Raw genomic sequence first — 19,749 nt, 5'->3', positions numbered from 1 at the left:
ATCTTTAGTGTGAGGATTTATGTGATTCTGGCTATGAGCTGGATTCTGCAGAATGTTTGCTCTACCTAAAAGTACCAGAAGCTTCAAACTTCTTTCAGTGTCCTTGCTTTCAGCTCCTCTCTTGACTCTGACTTTGGAAGAAAGAGACTGATTTATGGCTCTTGCTATTGTGATCCACTCTTTCTATTCTGGAGCCATCTAGGTAACTATAGATACATATGAAGAGGCTTGAATCTTAAGACTAAAACTATGATTTATTGGCTGACCGTTGTCTCTAGTTGTGACCCTTAAAAGTGTTTTGCAAATACAATAGCATTTCTCTTCACCTTTAGGTAAGCTCAAAGGTTAGAGGGCACTCAAGTAGAAGGATTATTCCCCAGCCTAGGATAAATCTCTAGGAAAGCCCTTCCCTAGAGATAAAGCCTTTGCTATGAAGAAGGCTTTGAGTATATTTCACAATGATTACTGTTTCTATCCCCCTATCAGTGACACAAAAAGATCTTTCTCAGCTCTTCACTATGAGAACCTAGAGGCATTTTCTGAGGTATAATTATAGGGATCCCTATAAGACTGTGGCCCCCAAGAGATTCTCACTCACACTACTCCACATTCATCTTTTCGCAAGTAATCAGTATAACCTTTTCAATGTTCTTACCAGTATTTGGCTCCATGGGTATATGCTCCAGGTTAGCAGGTTAGCAGCTCTAACTAGCAACTCTGATTTTCCTATGTATTTCTAGTTTATGGGGATGGAGATTTTGTTCTGTGATTCCAATTTTCTGATCCTTTTAACAGAACTTTGTCTCTTAATTTATTTCCAATTTGTTCATTAATTTCTGATTTGTTCAGTTTTTCTTGTTGCAAGGATGAATCATAACTTCCAATCTCTTTACATATTAGAGATGAGACCAGAATCTATAGTTTTTAAAACTGTTTTTTTGTTATTACCTTAAAATTTATTACATATTTTAATTAATCTAAGTCCAGCTTCAAATTACCCTATATTGCTTCATATGTAGGACAGGTACTTAATACAGAGTGTTTCCAAATCTTTTTCATACCTTTATTATATTATTGTTATTCATCTCATTTACCCATATGCTATTATTAAATATATTTTTACTGTCATTATACTAAGCAATATCTTAAAGATAAAAGATAAGAATTTAACTTCACTTATTCCTTTTAAGACATGCTTTCTTTAAATTTTTCTCATCAGCTTATTGTTCCAGCTTTTTTTTCCAGGTAAGCAAATCTTGACCATGTGTCTTTGGATGAGCACACCTCTATGGATTTTGGTGTGGTAGTTTGGTCTCTGGTGGGCCCAAGTGGATTCATTGATTCTAAGTTTGTCCCTCTTCTTGTTATAAGGACAGGAATCATGACTGTCAAGTTCTTTACATATAAGATCTAATACTAGAAGTCTCCTTTATAGAGTTTTCAATTTTCCAATTTATGGAATCATATTGTGGTTATGGATCATAGTGAAAAAAAAAAACCATTTAGTGGTTATCAAATACTTCATTGAAAATACTCTGATGTACAAAGATTTGTTTTAAATAGACAATAAAATTATTTTCTTAATTTAACAATAGTCAATTGAGCAATGAATCCTGCTTCTCTAATGGTTGTTACAAGTGAAATGGTCATATGCTGCAGATCTTTTACTAAGTTGTTTCAGTTGTTGGAAAACAGACTCATGTAGCTTATTTTTTTCTTCCAGATCCAGAGCCCCATCCCAGTCCACAGAAGATGAACATAGATGACTGTTACATGACTTTACATGTTTAGTCAAACTATGATTATTTTTGTAAAGCACTTTGAGTTTCTTGGGCAAAAAGATCCATAATGTTATCCATCTTTGTTAGTCACAAATTAAGAATTCTAGAATCTAGCTTAGGATTCAGGGAATTTTCCTGCAGATGAACAGCTAAAAAGCTGGGAATAACTAACTAAAAAAGACTAATGATACTCTATGTGGAAAGAATGCTTTACCACTGAAGAAGGAAAAAGAAAAATGGATATACTTTAAAAGCAAGAAAAAACATGATGTTTCCTAAAAACAACAAAAGATTTCTTCCAATGAGAGTATGAAATTGTTAGACAGGCAGGAAAAGAGTATAGTCAGGGATCTGTCATGAAAGCTTTAAGAAAAATGCAACCCATGGAATGGGAGAAGATATTTGCAAATGACAGTACAGACAAAAGGTTGATATCCAGGATCTATAAGAACTTCTCAAACGCAACACAGACAAAACATAATCATATCAAAAAATGGGCAGGAGATATGAACAAACACTTCTCCAATGAAGACATACAAATGGCTATCAAACGCATGAAAAAATGTTCATCATCACTAGCCATCAGGGAGATTCAAATTAAAACCACATTGAGATACCATCTTACACCAGTTAGAATGGCCAAAATTAGCAAGACAGGAAACAATGTGTGTTGGAGAGGATGTGGAGAAAGGGGAACCCTCTTACACTGTTGGTGGGAATGCAAGTTGGTGCAGCCTCTTTGGAGAACAGTGTGGAGATTCCTTAAGAAATTAAAAATAGAGCTTCCCTATGACCCTGCAATTGCACTCCTGGGTATTTACCCCAAAGATACAGATGTCATGAAAAGAAGGGCCATCTGTACTTCAATGTTTACGGCAGCAATTGTCATGGTCACCAAACTGTAGAAAGAACCAAGATGCCCTTCAATGGACAAATGGATAAGGAAGATGTGGTCCATATACATTATGGAGTATTATGCCTCCATCAGAAAGGATGAATACCCAACTTTTGTATCAATATGGACGGGACTAGAAGAGATTATGCTGAGGGAAATAGGTCAAGCAGAGAGAGTCAATTATCATATGGTTTCACTTATTTGCATAGCATAACAAATAACATGGAGGACATGGGGAGATGGAGAGGAGAAGGGAGTTGGGGGAAATTGGAAGGGGAGGTGAACCATGAGAGACTATGGACTCTGAAAAACAACCTGAGGGTTTTGAAGGGGCGGGGCGTGTGAGGTTGTGGGAGCCAGGTGGTGGGTATTATGGAGGGCATGTATTGCATGGAGCACTGGGTGACATGCAAAAAACAATGAATTCTGTTATGCTGAAAATAAATTTTAAAAAAATGCTAAGGAATCTGAATCCAATTCTTAGGCAAAGAAGAGTTTGTACCAAGGCAATGTAACAGATAACCAGGGTTTAAAGGACCACAGCTGAAACAGGGAGAGCAAGAGAGTCAATAAAACATTAAGACCAAATTGGCAGATTTTTATCATTAAACATAGTAGTTGAGGGAAAGATAGAAATCAAGATTGCTGTTAGATTTCTAGGTTTGGTGATTGAAAGGACAGTCCTGATATCTTCTGAGTAATTAAAAAAATGGGGGGGGGCACATTTGAAATGGGGTCAAATGGAAAAGGTGGGATAGGCCCAGTTTTGTATTCTACAAATGGGGAATTTGTTGATATAGCATATTCATAGCCCATAAGGTAGTAGTTATAGTAAAACCATAAGAGCCATTACAAAGAAGAAAGCAAAAGTAAAAACTCCAAGAAGTATCAAAATTTAATAGAAAAAGAATAAAGGAAAATGAGGAAACTCATTTAGAAATGTCTAAATGGAGAATGCAGGATAAATAGTATCACATTTTTCATCAGAAAATTATTTAAGAAGAAAAATATGGTTAACAATATTGAATGAAGTGAATCAGAATACAATAAGTCTATTGTTCGTTCTTAGAAATGTTGACTTTACCAGTGAATTGCTTTTCCAGAGAAATTTTAGTAGAGTCAGGAGGATACATATAGATGTTAATAGGTTAAGACACTATACCAAAAGACTCTCAAAGAATTTAGTTGCAAAATGGAGAGAGTGAGCAAGCGAGCTATAGCTGGAGAGGAAAGTCTGAATCTGTGTGTATGTGTATTGTCACAAAAAAGACTTGAGCACATTTATATTCTAGGGGAAGGGCAAGTATCATGAATAAAGATGTGGATGCAGAAGAGATGGCAGATCCCTAGGTAAAAGGGAGGGGCCTGAGGGACATTCCTCTCCTGGGACTTTGTATAATTGATTTACCCTCTCTGTAGGTAGGTAAGTGTGTTAGTTAAAGAAGATATGGAGGGCTGACAGAGAATTGCAGAAACCATACTTTATAATTTTATTATCTTTCTTATAAATCTGAGGTGACATCATCAAGTTAGACATTTAGCTCTGCCGATTTCTAACAGTGTTTGCACTAAAGTAAACTTTTATGTACAATCTTTACAAAAGTTCATGATTCATTGGTGGTCTGTCATTCTGAAAACAAATTTTTAAAAATAATAAAAAATAAATAAATTTGTGTCCTCTTGTGTATTACACTGAAAGTAAATCCTGTGTTGTTTGAAACTTTACGAACTATGTGGATGTTTACTTCAGGTAAAACTATGACCAAATGTGAAATGCTAAATGTGAAAAGCCAGAAAATATGATAGGCTTGCCTCTTTGTCTCCTTGTTTCTTTATCTGCTCCACTTTCTTTCCTGCATCTTTCCTAGGCTCAGGTAAAGGGCAGCAGCTGCTCTGGAAGTGTCACACCAGCTTGTGCACAGGAGCTTCTTACCCATTGTGAGTGAAATTGACTAGAATCACACAATCTTCATCAATTTCCCACTCAGTAGAAATCAGTTTTCTATGCAAGGGGGCTATACTACATTTGCTCTGCAGCTGGCAGTCCCATGGAGCTAAGCTGGAGGGAGAAAAGGAGATGACCTGCTGCTAGTGAATGATGCACTCTGTGTGGGTGTGCTCACCTGATTTTGCAATTGGAATCAGCCCCCTATATAAGAAGAGCAGTGGAGGCTCTGGTTGAATTGAAGGAAATGAAGAGTTTCTTGTTTCGATTCCCAAGTTCCATCTAACCCATAACTAATGAACTAGCATTCTGCACAGCGGTACTATCTTCCACAGGCAGCAATTACATAAGAATAGCACTCCAAACTTGGTAGTTCTGTGACTGGCTGGCATACAAGCTGCTAGAGTGGGAAGCAGATTTTCACACAGATGTTAGCTAGAAAATAGATGATGGAAGTGACTACAGCTTACTGGGATCACAATAGGAAAGGACAAAGATATAAATTTAAAATGTTTAATGCACACGATGATTCATACTAAATATGAATATTTTTTGTGTGATTTATGATACTTCTAAATGGGTAGATTTCAACTAAAAGTACAAATGGGGTGATGTTAGATTTCAACTGAAAGTACAAATAAGGCTGGGGTGCTTTCCCAATAACCTGAATTGGAATTTCCTATGGAATTACAAAATGGATTCCTAGACAATGCCTTATGATTCCAATCAGTAATTATGAATGAAGCACAAGAATTAGTCACACATAACAAGTCTGAAGGTAATTATTGTACACAATAAAGCTTAAGAACTACTAGTGTATACTGACCTTGATAAGTGACAGAGGCAACACATTATGAAAAGAGAATTCAAAGGCACCTTCAGTTTCAAATTTTATGTTTTTAAACTAGTCCCAGCTAAATAAACCCTAATGTGACAAAAAATAAGAAATGAAAATTATATGGATAAAGAACAATTATCTGAGTAGTTATAGTTATCATTTAAGTAGTATTTTTTTTTAAAGATTTTATTTATCTATTTGACAGAGAGAGATCACAAGCAGGCAGAGAGGCAGGCAGAGAGAGAGGAGGAAGCAGGCTCCCCTCCGAGCAGAGAGCCCAATGCGGGGCTCGATCCCAGGACCCTGAGATCATGACCTGAGCCGAAGGCAAGCGGCCTTAACCCACTGAGCCACCCAGGCGCCCCTCATTTAAATAGTATTAATTGATTTTCTTTCTACAGAGAGAACAATTGGGCCAAGAATTTGAAGTTATTTAGTAATTACTACTGACTTCAAGTGTCTTAGAGCTAGATGGCAGACATTTCTACCAGAAAAAAAAGGCTCAAATGTCTTGCTGGAACAACAAGATAACTCTACTTGTTATGGAACTCAATTTGTACATCACTTCAGTCCACAAATGCAAATATATAGCATAATACGTGCCTATACTCTTTTTTGAATAAATGGCATTGCTATTTAATTATACCAATCCCATTTCTGCCCCTACTCCCAACCCAAGTTCTGACTGTGCCTCAAAATCCATGTCAACAAGGCTTGCCATTTTCCTAATCTCCAAATTATAACTGATTAATAAATTATTTCATGGAAAAAATTTTCTTTTAGTTTAGGAAAATGCACTAGATTAGAAAAATATATAAAACACTAATTTAATCTTCCAAAGAATTTTACAAAACATATACAAATATATTAATTAATAAACCTTTATGGGCTTAATTTTTAAAAGTGAGATATAGATAATATCTTACTCTATCGAACAATGGAAATTACCCTGTTTTTTTTTTTTTATGGTTTTGGAAATAGAAATGTCTAGTTTCACAAGCAATTTACTCACATAAAAATATGCAATCAAGGAAGTAAAGATGCTATCCAAAATATCACTACTGCTTCAATTAGTTCCTAGGGAATTAATTCACTGAAAAAATATTATTCAGCAAAACTGAGCATAAAATTTATAATCTAATCAGTTTAGGAAACAGTCTTTGAAATTCAATTAACCTATCTAGAACAAAGAATAGTACGCATTAGCAGAATCTACCTTTAAAACATTCAGATGTCTGATGCCTTAAAATCAAACATTATTGATGAGTATACTGCCACCTTTGCTACATACACCACCAAAGGAAGAGTTTACACACTGAAATAAACAAACTTTGTAGTGCTTATGCTCATTCTAAACCTTCTGTATCAATGAACAAGAAAACAAAGTGTAGCCAGCCAATTAGTAATAACCATTTCTCTTTTCAGGGAGATTTTATTGATACGTGGCTTTCCAAACATTAGCATGTCATCTGCTAAGTAGTTTCACTGTGGAAATGAAATGGTAGGGAACGATTTTTATGTATTTTTTTGTGTGTCTTGTGTAACTGCTAGTAACTACTAGTATAATCTGTGCTTCTCTAAAGGCAGTAAGAACAGAACACTGAAATCTAATGAAAAAGATTTTTATCCTTAAATATACAATCTCTCCAAAACAAAATAAAAACAAAACAAAACAAAAAAACTGTACTTCATGGTAATATGCTATATCTCTGGTTCGATAATGATCTCTGGTGACATCTTTCTTTCAACCCCAAATCTACCTAGGTCAACCTGATCACTTTTTTGTCCTTCCTCCACTTTGTATTTGGAATCTTTCAGCATTTAGAAATTATTTTGTGATTACTCTTTTTCCATTACTAGTCTCTTAATTCCTTGAGAATATGGACCAAAATTTGCCCATTCAATATCCTCAGAATCTAGACTATATTTTGACTGTAATTTTTTTATTTACAGAAGACATTTTGAATGTATCAGGCAGTTAATAAAATTTTGAAGGAAAAATAAAAATCATTTGAAGAGTCCTGAATATTAACATGACACATGGTATCTTTTGAAAAACAGAAATCATCTCCTCACAAATCTTTCTTTCCTCTCCAAGCTTTATAAAACAGAACAATATTCAGGGATTGGGAGTACAGAATTAACCCATACTGCTTATGTTTCCTACTGCTTGTGTTTCAATCATAAGACTAGTAACCTTTATTCAAACTGTGCTCTATGTGGATTGTGTTGAATTTATTTACATCTGGAACAGCTACACTTAACATCAGACTTTCAATTGCTTGCCATTAACTGCAGAACTGGCAGGAATTAAAGGATGAATATTTTTAATTAAAAACAAATGCTACCTAAGCAATTGTAGTTTATTAACTTCATAGACATATTTCAAGGCTTAGTATTTATTTGTCGATTACTAAGAATAGGAAACAAGAATTACACAAAAACAAAATAACAAATTTTTAAAAATTGGATGCATAATATATTTTCAGTATATGTGATGCAGTCCACTGGTGTCATCTATGTCTCATAACAAAGTACTTGTTATAAGCTCCAAAGGTAATTTCGAGTTCTCTGAACTGAAGTTACAAACAATAGAAAAGGTAAAAATACATTTAAATTGGTAGTAATTGGCCTTAGCTTTGCAGTCTATTCTATATTAGTTCATAAAATGCAGCGTTTTCCACTCTTGCACTATATATATTTTATTAATACTTACAGCCAACAATTACTATACCTAAAAATAAATATGTCAAATTTTCTAATCGGTATTTATTTTCACCCCAACTCATCTTTGTATCATTTAAAATGTTTATAATGTTGGGGCGCCTGGGTGGCTCAGTGGATTAAAGCCGCTGCCTTTGGCTCAGGTCATGATCTCAGTGTCCTGGGATCGAACCCCGCATCGGGCCCTCTGCTCAGCAGGGAGCCTGCTTCCCCCTCTGTCTCTGCCTGCCTCTCTGCCTACTTGTGATCTCTCTCTCTGTCAAATAAAATAAATAAAATCTTTAAAAAAAATGTTTATAATGCTTTTGTCTTTTCGAGACATCTAGCCATTTTTCAGGCTGGTATTTTCTACTTTTCCAATCTTACCTGTCAGACTTAAAATTATAGAAAAGAACAGAAACTGCAATGATAAAAGAAATCAACCATGCATTTCCCACAATAATCTAGAGCAGAAAAAAAAAAAAAAAAGGAATGTGGTGTGTCTATTGGGAGAATATCCTAATTTAGAAAATTCACTTGTGACATACCACTTTCAGATATTCCAATTTTTTCCTCTCTCATAGATTACTATCAAAGACTGATAAACGGAAATAATTAAGTATATATACATATATTCTACTGAAAGAATAATTCAAAAAGAGACACTTCGCCTTCAAAGAGAAAAATGTATCAAGTTCTAAAATGACCACTTCATCATGAGACAATGAAAATAAATGGGGCGCCTGGGTGGCTCAGTGGGTTAAGCCGCTGCCTTCAGCTCGGGTCATGATCTCAGGGTCCTGGGATCGAGTCCCACATCTGGCTCTCTGCTCAGCAGGGAGCCTGCTTCCCTGTCTCTCTCTCTGCCTGCCTCTCTATCTACTTGTGATCTCTCTCTGTCAAATAAATAAAATCTTTAAAAAAAAAAAATAAATGATACAGCAAATTTGTCAAGATGTGAGACACAAGTCTCTCATTTCTTTATTTAGGGATATACATTTATTTGAAGGAATTTTTTAAAACAGAACTCACACAAACTTCTGCTGTATCTCTGTAATAGGTATAAAATGACATGTGCCAGGCAAGATGGTTGTGCATTGGGACTGAAAAAAGATCCTATTAAAAAAAGGAGAAAATGGTTCTTAAACATACCATATTTTAAAGCAATAATTGTCAGTATTATATAAATTCTAATTAAGTACATCTCTTTAAATAGAGAAAACCAGAGTCATATGAGGACTTAAATAAAAGTTATTATCTATTAGTAAGTAACATAAATCTATTTTAAAAAGCAGCAAAAATTTGTAACAGTTAATACAATATATAATATCTTAACTAAAATTGCCTTAGGGATTCCTGGGGCTTGCAAAACACCAAAATTTATTCCCTCTTTTTTGTTTTCATTTTCTCTCTGATTTTCAAAGAAATCTCTAGTCCATGAAGAATTCCAGAATTTGAAGCTATCAAGGCTATCATAGCAAGGAGTATCAAATTTATGAGTGAGTAACTGCAATTTTTATGAATGCCATGAGATTTATGCATTATGATATTAACAAATTAGACAGAATGTTGTTAGATCAAATATGAGTTATAGTTTCTGGGATTGCATGAAACTGGGGCACCTAAGTGGTGCAGTCGGTTGAGCATCCAACTCTTGGTTTCAGCTCAGATCATGCTCAGCATAGAGTCTACCTGAGATTCTCTCTCCCTCTTGCTCATGCTCACTCTCTCTCACGATAAATAAAGTCTTTAAAAAATTGTATAAAACTTTAATTATATGAGTCTGGTGGTGGGTATTAAAAAGGGCACACATTGCATGGAGTGCTGGGTGTGGTACATAAACAATGAATCTTGGAACATTGAAAAAATAAAATAAAATTTTTTATAAAGGGAAAAAAGCATATATGCATATGTAGAAGTATATATATGCTATAAAATACATAATAACGTATACACAGTGATAACAATGTGTATATACATTATACATATATATGTGTGTATACACACACACACACATATATATATATAAAATCATACCATTATTTACATGTATGTATATCCCAAATTAGGATATCAAAGTGACAGTTATACTTTCTATATATCAAATGAACATAATGGGGCACCTGGGTGGCTCAGTGGGTTAAAGCCTCTGCCTTCAGCTCAGGTCATGGTCCCAGGGTCTTGGGATCGAGCCCCATCTTGGGCTCTCTGCTCCCCTGGGAGCCTGTGTCCTCCCCTCTCTCTCTGCCTGCCTCTGCCTACTTGTGACCTCTGTCTGTCAAATAAATAAATAAAATCTTTAAAAAGAATTAACATAACTCTGTTACATCTTTAATTTACTTGATCAACTATACGTACTTCAAATTTTTAAAGGTGGCATAGAAACCATTTCAAAACTTTTTAGTAACCTGTGATATTGTTCTTCAAAACATCTGTTAAAAGATAATGTATTTTACCAAAATATATTTATATAAAAGATAATAATAGAGGTTAAGAGCCACATGCATTTATGCCTTCCTCTATTACACTTAACATAGCACCTGGAACACAACCAATGTACAATATGCATTTGGAGAACAAATGAAAGAATACAAATGGTAATTCTACTAAGATTTTTAAAGAAAGATTTCTCATTTCTGGTTTGGAATGTAAGGAGCTCGTAAGTCCTTGCTCCATACTAACAACTAAAAAAAAAAGTCCGAGCATCAACAACTCTTCCTGGATCTGACAAAGATGTGAATTCACTGGGCAAACAACTGCTCCCAAGATTGGAGAGACAGGTGAATAAAAGGAATCACAATTTACTGGAGCATAAACAAGTGCTCAGAAACCTGTTGGAACCAATGCAGGGGTAGGAAAACCTAACCTGTAACTGACAAACAGTTGAGGGCTCAGTGTGGACAAGTCTGAGAGTTTAAAACTCCAGGGGAAACTAATCATAAGAGTGGTTGTGCAATTTCATGTTTTGCCTGCAAGAGTTGGACCACATTCTTACAGTGAAGGTCACACAAAAATGCCATCACCATTCCAGAAGAGAGAGGGGGAGGTAACTATTTTGAAATACATCAGAGTATTCTGTTCTTAACAAGATCTGACCTCAAGAGAAAAAAAAACAAATTTTTTTAAGGGTAATTAACCCGAAGGAAGATAACTATCCAATTTCAGCCAGCTTCAGCATATGGGAGAAGGCACAGGCAAATACCCAACTCTGGCCATGTCTAGCCATCCTGTCCCACTCAAGTGGGGCATAGCAGGGGACAGAGAAGCACTTCTGAAGTTCACAGTCCAGCAGCAGAGGCTAACTGAAGACTGAGACCAAATCATAGGACTAAAGAACAATCCTCTTCCTTCACACCTTATCACATTACTAAAGCTTAATTTCCTACAGTTCTTTTTACCCAGCCCCCCACGTTCAGCTATCAGGAAAAAAATTACAAGGCATACCAAATGGCAAAAACACAATTTGAAGAGACATAGCAAGTACCAATGGCAAGGATGTTGGAATTCTCAAACCAGGAATTTAAAACAAGTATGACCAATAATGCTAAAGGCGCTAGTGGGTAAAGTAAACACCATGCAAGAACAGATGTAAAAAGAGAGAGGAAATTCTAAGAAAAAAATAAAACATAAATGCTAGAAGTGAAAAAAAAAAAACTATAACAGAAATGAAGAATGTCTTTGATGGGCTCATTAGTAGATTGAATCCACTGAGGGAAAAGTCTCTGAGATTGAGGATATGTCAATACAAATATTCAAAATAAAACAAGTAAAGAAAGAAGGACAGACACCGAGGTGGCGTGGTCAGTTAAGCATCTGCCTTTGGCTCAGATCACGATTCCAGGGTCTTCGGATCAAGCACTGCATCAGGCTCCCTGCTCAACAGAAAGTCAGCTTCTCCCTCTCCCTCTGCCCTCCCCCCTGCTTGGGCTCTCTAGCTCTCTCTTCCTCTGTGTCAAATAAATAAATCAAATCCAAGAAGGAAGGAAGGGAGGGAGGGGAGGGAGGGGACCGGAAAAAAAAAAAAAAGGGAAAAAAGACACAGACTATCCAAGAACTTTGGCACAATTACAAAACATGAAACATATGTGCAATGGAAATATTAGAAGAAAGAGAGAAAAGAATATAAGAAATATTTGAAATAAGAATAACTGAAAATTTCTTCAAATTAGTGCCATAAACCAAATCACAATTGCTGAAAGCTCAGAACACTTACTAAAATAAGTGCCAAAATAAAAATAGGTATTTTATATGCAAAACTGGGCATATTATATTTAAACTGCAGAAAATAAAAAATAAAGAAAAGATCTTGAAAGAAGTCAGAGAGAAAAAATAAAATAGGAACTTATCTATGGAGGAACAAAGATAAGAACTACATCTGACCTTTTTTCAGAAACCACACAAACATGAAGAGAATGGCCTGAAGTATTTAAAGTGTTGAGTGACAAGACCAAGATCTAGAATTCTGTACCCTACCAAAATATCCTTCAAAAGTGAAGGAGAAATACTTTCCCATACAAACAAAAATAGAAGGAATTTATGAAAAAAAAATTGAGGGAATTTATGGCTAGTAAGCTTGCCTTTCAAGAAAGAAGAAAAAGGATATAGGTCAAAAACGCAGATCATTAAGACCATCAAAACTGTATTCCAAAATATTTGAAAACTACCTAAATATTAAATAAGTTCATCAAAGAATTATTATGGAAACTGAAAATCATTTAGACCTTGAGTGCAGGGGCAACCTGGGTGGCTCAGTCATTAAGCATCTACCTTCCGTTCAGGTTAGGACCCAGGTCCTGGAATAGAGCTCCGCATCAGGCTCTCTGCTCCATGGGAAGCCTGCTTCTCCCTCTCCCACTCCACCTGCTTGTGTTCCCTCTCTAGCTGTGTCAAATAAATAGAATCTTAAACAAAACAAAACAAAACAAACAAACAAAAAAAAACTTGAGTACAATTAAATTATTTGTAATAATGGTACTCTAAAAGTAATTCATATTTATTTTTTAAGAAAAAAATAAAAGTTTGAATATAACTTAGCTAAGTGGTCAACTTTAGAACCCCAAATTTAAAAAAAAAAGCAGATAATCAATTTAAATTGAAATTTAAAAAGGGGGCACCTGGTGGTTCAGTCAGTTAAGCATCCGACTCCATTTCAGCTCAGATCATGATCTTAGAATCATGAGATCAAGCTCCACATCAGGATCCATGCTCAGTGTGGAGCTGGCTACAGATTGTCTCTCTCCCTCAGCTCTTCCCCCCAACTCACATTCTCTTTCTCTCTCAAATAAATAAAATATTAAAACAAAAAACAAACAAACAAACAACAACAACAACAAACAGAAAAATAAAGCTACATGAAAAAGGCAAAAGACCTTAATGGAAGCTTAATAAAGAATGAAACTTAAATTTCAGTAATGAAAGAAAAATATACTTCATCTCATTGACTTCAGCTAAATACAAATGAAAATCTCAAGGAGGTATTGTGAAAAATCAAACAGATCAGCAAAAAATTTTAAAAGCTTTGACCCACAAATGATTTGGGTGTGAAAATGGATTACTTTCATTCTATACATGCTGAAACAGAGGCATTAAGATCTTACCTCACAATGACAAGTGTCAGGGAATGGATGAAAATGGGCTGGTTCTCAAACTCACACTCTTGACCTCTATACTTTACTGCCTCCCAAGAACAGACAAAAATTGTACAAAGGAAATCAATGAGAACCCCTCTCTCCAGATTTCCTGGAGCTCCTGTACCTTTTATACCAGACATACTTTAAATTTAATATTAAACTGCAAAAACAAAATAAATATTTTGCTCAACTGATTTAAACTATGATAAAGCCTCCAGGTCACCAAGTTTCTTGGTTTTATCCTCAGTTAAAGAATTCTACTTAAGGGGCGCCTGGGTGGCTCAGTGGGTTAAGCCGCTGCCTTCGGCTCGGGTCATGATCTCAGAGTCCTGGGATCGAGTCCCGCATCAGGCTCTCTGCTCAGCAGGGAGCCTGCTTCCCTATCTCTCTCTCTCTCTGGCTGCCTCTCCGTCTACTTGTGATTTCTCTCTGTCAAATTAATAAATAAAAGCTTTAAAAAAAAAAAAGAATTCTACTTAAGTATTCCTGGGAATATTTACACTATTCCCATTCAAAATACTACCACAAAAATGAGATTTAGTTTACCTGTCCTCGGAAGACCTACGCTACCATCTAAGCAACTTCCCTTCCTTCTTTTCCCATTCCTTTTTCTTATCTCTTCTGTCCTTTCATTATGTTGTCCACAAGGTACATCAAACATTGTACTAAATGCAGGAAATACAAAGATGAATTTTTAAAAAATCATCCCTCTTTTGGTAAAGGTCACAGTCCAGTATGAAGATTTCTTAAGGGAAAAATGATATAATCATGTTCATCAATGTACTACTACTCCATAAATAAACAGCATGCTAGCTTTCTTCATAGAGTGATCCTAGACATCTGCTTGGAGAGACATTGATATCTTCAGCTGATATTCCTTACTAACCATATATGTAAAGACCATTGATTTGAGAAAAATAATAAGAAATTAATGAACGAATCATAGTCTTACAGTTAACCATATTCTCCTTTCCGATCACAATAAAGATGATCAACCTATAGTTAGAATCAGAGTTGTGGGAGGTTGTCAGAGTTGATAAGTTTTTTTGAAATGTGAAGTGATAATTGCAATGTTATTTGTAGGCTCATAGGATTCCCAGTTATACATGAATTACATCAATTATCTCTAATAGGGATGGCAGAGGAAGAAGCATGGAGTGGCTTAGAAATAATTTATATTGCATGAATAAACTATTCCTCTGGCTCGCATCAACAGGTTTTATGATTATGTAACCAGTTACAAAATGAGTTGAAAATAGGAATTGTCACTTACAGGAAGTTTTTTCCATGAAAAACTTTTAAAATGTTCACAAGTTTAAAACTTATTTTTGCCTGAAAAACACTCTTGGATTACTTGGATTTTGACCATGCATAAAAATAGTTATCTAAACTAAATATGGTAATATAATTCGTATTTTATTTTTAGATTAAACATTTACTCTTTATTATGTGCTTATGAAATAGGCAAATTAATTTCTTACCCCTTGTGAAATGTAAATTTACTAATATTTTTTGCTCAGATATGCAGGTTAATCCTATATTAGTCCTTTATGTTATGCTGAGTGAACTTGTAGTCAGAGAAACTACCTAATTTCTTTACTAACACTTCACATTTTCCCCTTTTTTTGTCAGAATAGAATGATATGAATTTTAAATAAAGCACTACTCTGATTTTGTTCCTACAATATTCTGGGATATGTCTAAACATCAAGACTATCAGTAGCAAGAAAAAGATAGGCCAGTATCAAACATATTGAACCTCTTTTCCACCTTTCTATAATTCTGACCAAGGTGCCTCTCACCTCCACAGTGCCTTCACCATGCATTATTATTTAACTCACATTTTTTAATTCCTTACTTCAGGGAAATCTCCTGAAAAAAGTTAGATCTCTCCATTCCTTTTTGCCTAATTCTACAGGGTTGTGAGTTGGAAAGATGGTTTTATTCTGAGGTAACACTTTGTATTTAGTTTTAAATTCTGTGATATAATTTTATGTCAAGAGGTCCAAAAATAATACAAAGAACTCTCATAAACTCTTTACTCAGAGCTTCCAATTGTTTATATTTTCCTCATTTGCTTTAATGGTATATAAAACATTTTATGTGGGTGCTTGCTTTTCTTTCAACATTTTATTTTACTACACTTTCTTCTTATGTGGTTTCTGACAAGTCCACTATTATTTTTATCTAATGTCCTCTATACTTGTTTCCTCTCATCTCTGGCTTCATTCAAGATTTTCTCTATTTTTTGGTTTTCTTTTGTTTGAATAATATAAGCCAAGATATTTTGGGTGGGTTAGTGAGGGAAGGCAGTATTTGTCCTACTTGGTATTCTCTGAGCATCCTAGATTTGTGGTTTGGTATCTGTCATTAATTTTGAAAAGTTCTTGACTATTATTACTTCACATATTTTTTTCTGCTATTTTTTTCTCTTTGCTTCCTTCCTGGTAATCCAGTTTAGGTAGTTTCCAATGATCTATCTACTCTGTCTATAAGTTTACTGATCCTCTTCTTAGCTGCATCAAGTTTACCATAACATCCTAAGAATTTTTATTTTATTTTGTTGTGTTATTTTTTACTGTTTTTGACTTCCAATGTTTTATTTTGATCCTTCTTAAATTTGTCATTTGTTCTTACATAATTACTTTTCTATTAAAACTCTAAGCAAATTAATCACAGTCATTTTAAATTCTCTAATTCCAAAAATCTGTCTCATACCTGATTTTACTCCTGATAACTGTTTTGTCTTTTCAGGCTGGGCTTTTTTCCTTGCCTACTTACCTTGTTATTTTTTTGTTGTTGTTGTTGAAAGGCAAGCAAGTATCCATTGATAGGGAATTGAGGCAAACAGACCTGGTATGTGAAGACATATGTTAATCTCATCAGGAATGGGCTCCATTAATATTTTTTGCACCTAGAGATTCTAGAGGCTTCAAATTATTCTATTGTCCATGTTTATATCTCTCCTTTTGATTTTAGGTTTCCCTAAATATCTTCATCAGAGAGAATAAATACCTTGCTGCTTTTCTAATAATAATCCAGTTACTATAGTAGAGCCTTATGGTGGTGGTAGTAAGAAGAGAAAAGAAAGTAGTCTATATAGTCTTCTTTTTTTTTTTTTTAAAGATTTTATTTATTTGACAGAGATCACAAGTAGGTAGAGAGGCAGGCAGAGAGAGAGAGAGGAGGAAGCAGGCTCCCCGCTGAGCAGAGAGCCCGATGCAGGACTTGATCCCAGGACCCCGAGATCATGACCTGAGCCGAAGGCAGCGGCTTAACCCACTGAGCCACCCAGGCGCCCGTCTATATAGTCTTCTGATTAAATCTCCATCCTTGAGACACTAGGCCTTGTTGTGGAGAAGACTCTGGGTTTTATTTCAGTAATTATTCTCCCTCTCCCTTTGTCACATTCAGAAGGGTATTTTTCCTGGATATTCTTGGTGAGAATCTAGCGAGGTTTCTGTGAGTAAATCCAATGAATGTGATAGGTCCCCCTTAAAACCCCAGTCTCCAGGAATTTCTCACTCTCGTGTTCATCCCTACTGAGCCTCCAGCGATTTACCAAAAATACCATTTCTTCTGAGATCCTACCAGATCATTGCTTCTGCTGCAATTAAGCAGAGCTTAGCTGTATCTCCTTGGATCTGACTGTCTGCAGATCTGGGGGTAGAAGTCTGTCCTGCCATGTCAGTTTTCTGGTATATCCAATATAAATTGTTTATTTTCAGCCCGTTCAGGTTTTTCTTGTTATAAAGATGAAAATAACAACTTTCAAACTTTCTACATGTCATAGATGAAACTAGAAGTATCACCAGCAAAATTTATCTATTATTTTTAGTACCTACTGATAATTTTCTAACCCTTTATTTCTTCTACATAAATTTTCTGTTACTGTTTTGGAGAAAATCCCTTCCCTTTTTTGCATTTATTCATTTACATATTCATTTATTTTTATGTCAGTGTGATAACTATTTTCTTCCATTTAATAAGACATAAATCAGTAAATAATTATTTTGGTGCTTAAGTAGTTCCAGATTGGCCAGTGTGAACTCTGTCATGCTGATTCCTGAAACCTCTGACAAGTCTCCAGGATTCTTGATACTTCACTTCTTTCTGACACAACAGGATGTCCCTGGCTCAACTTCTATTTCCCTCTCCTAGCGTAGGAATCATCCATCCCTTGAGGGAATCTTAGTTTCTGTTAGTGGAAACTGGTGTTCAGAAACTGAAATCTGGACTTAAATTGCTTACTTGTGCTCTTCTCCATTTCCACGTTTATAACAAATGTTACCTTTCGGTACTAAAAGTATAGATAGGATCTGAGGAAACATCCTGGGATTATGGAAATGTTCTTTACTTTGACAGGTATGTAGGTCATGGGAGACACAGAACTGTATCTTAAAGTTATGTACATTTTACCATATGTAACTTTTACCTAAAAAGTTACATATGGTTACATAAAGAAATAAAACCTACAAACAAATATAATTCTAATTAGTTTACTTGTTATTGTAGAAATACAGGTTTAAAAAGCCAAAAATTACTTATGTATATTCTATTATTTAACAAATTGAATATACTGAGGATAGTATGGGCCAGGTATTTCACTATTGAAGAAAGAAACTTAAGGGTGCTAGGACAATTGAATAACCATTTGCAAAAGAATGAGGTTGAATGTCAACCTCACAGCACATAAAAAAATTAACTTTAAATGTATTATAGACCTAAATGGCTAAAACTATAAAAGTCTTAAAAGAAAAAATAGGCATAAATCTCTGTACCTTTAGAGTAAGCAATGGATTCCCAGCTATAATAACAAAAAGCACAAACAATAACAGATAAATCAGACTAATCAAACTCAAAACGTTTCTGCTTCAAGAGATACCACCAAAAAAATAAAATGACACTAAAAAGAAAATAGATAATAAAAAGAAAATTAAAAAAACAATGGTAATAGGAGAAAACATTTACAAACTACATAGTTTGCATGAGACATATTCAGAGTATATAAAAACCTTCACAGTTCAACAATGAAAAGGTAAATAACCAACTTCAAGTATTGAAAAGGGTTTGATTTTATTTATTTTTTAAAAAGTTTTTTTTATTTATTTGAGAGAGAGAGAACATGTGCTGGGGGAGGGGAAGATTAAAAAGCAGACTCCCTGCTGAGCAGGGCTTGATCCCAGGACCCTGGGATCATGACCTAAGCTGAAGGCAGATGTTTAACCCACTCAGCCACCCAGAGATGCAAAAAGAACTTTAATAGACATTTCTCTAAAGAGAAGGTATATATATAGCCAGTAAGTACATGAAAATATTTTTGAATATCATAAGTAACTAGGAACATGCAAATTTTAACCACAACAAAATACTATTTCACATGTGTCAGGATGCTAAAATAAAAAGGACAGTAATAATGTGTTCATGAGGAGGTAGAAAATTTGAAGCTTCATTCCCTGCTGGTAGGAATGTTAAATGGTACAGTCACAATGGAAAATAGACTGGCAGTTCCTCAAAATCTTAAACATAGAGTTTCCATATAACCCAGCAATTCCAAACTCTAGATATATTTTGAAGAGAAATGAAAAAAAAAAAAAAGTGGAACATGGATGGTACATGGAAATGGTACATGGAAGTTCACAGCAGCATTATTTTTTGTAGCTAAAAAACAGAAACACCTAAATATTCATTACCTAATGAATGATAAATGGAAAAACAAAATGTGGAATACCCATAGAGTTGGATATTTAGCAATGAAAAAGAATGGAGCACTTACACATACTACAACATGCATGTATCTTTAAATATTTTGCAGTTTGAAAGGGGGCATTTACAAAGTGCCACATATTGTATGACTGTAATTATGTGAAATGTCCAGAAGAGGCAAATCCATAGAGACAGAGAGTAGATTATGTGTTGCCAGAGCCTGTGGGTCGGAGGATGTGGCTGCTACTTGG

This window comes from Mustela putorius, unplaced genomic scaffold (genome assembly GCF_011764305.1).
Source record: "Mustela putorius furo isolate JIRA1106 unplaced genomic scaffold, ASM1176430v1.1 tig00003911_pilon_pilon_pilon, whole genome shotgun sequence".
In the NCBI taxonomy this organism is placed as follows: Eukaryota; Metazoa; Chordata; class Mammalia; order Carnivora; family Mustelidae; genus Mustela; species Mustela putorius.
This window is presented reverse-complemented; position numbering follows the sequence as displayed.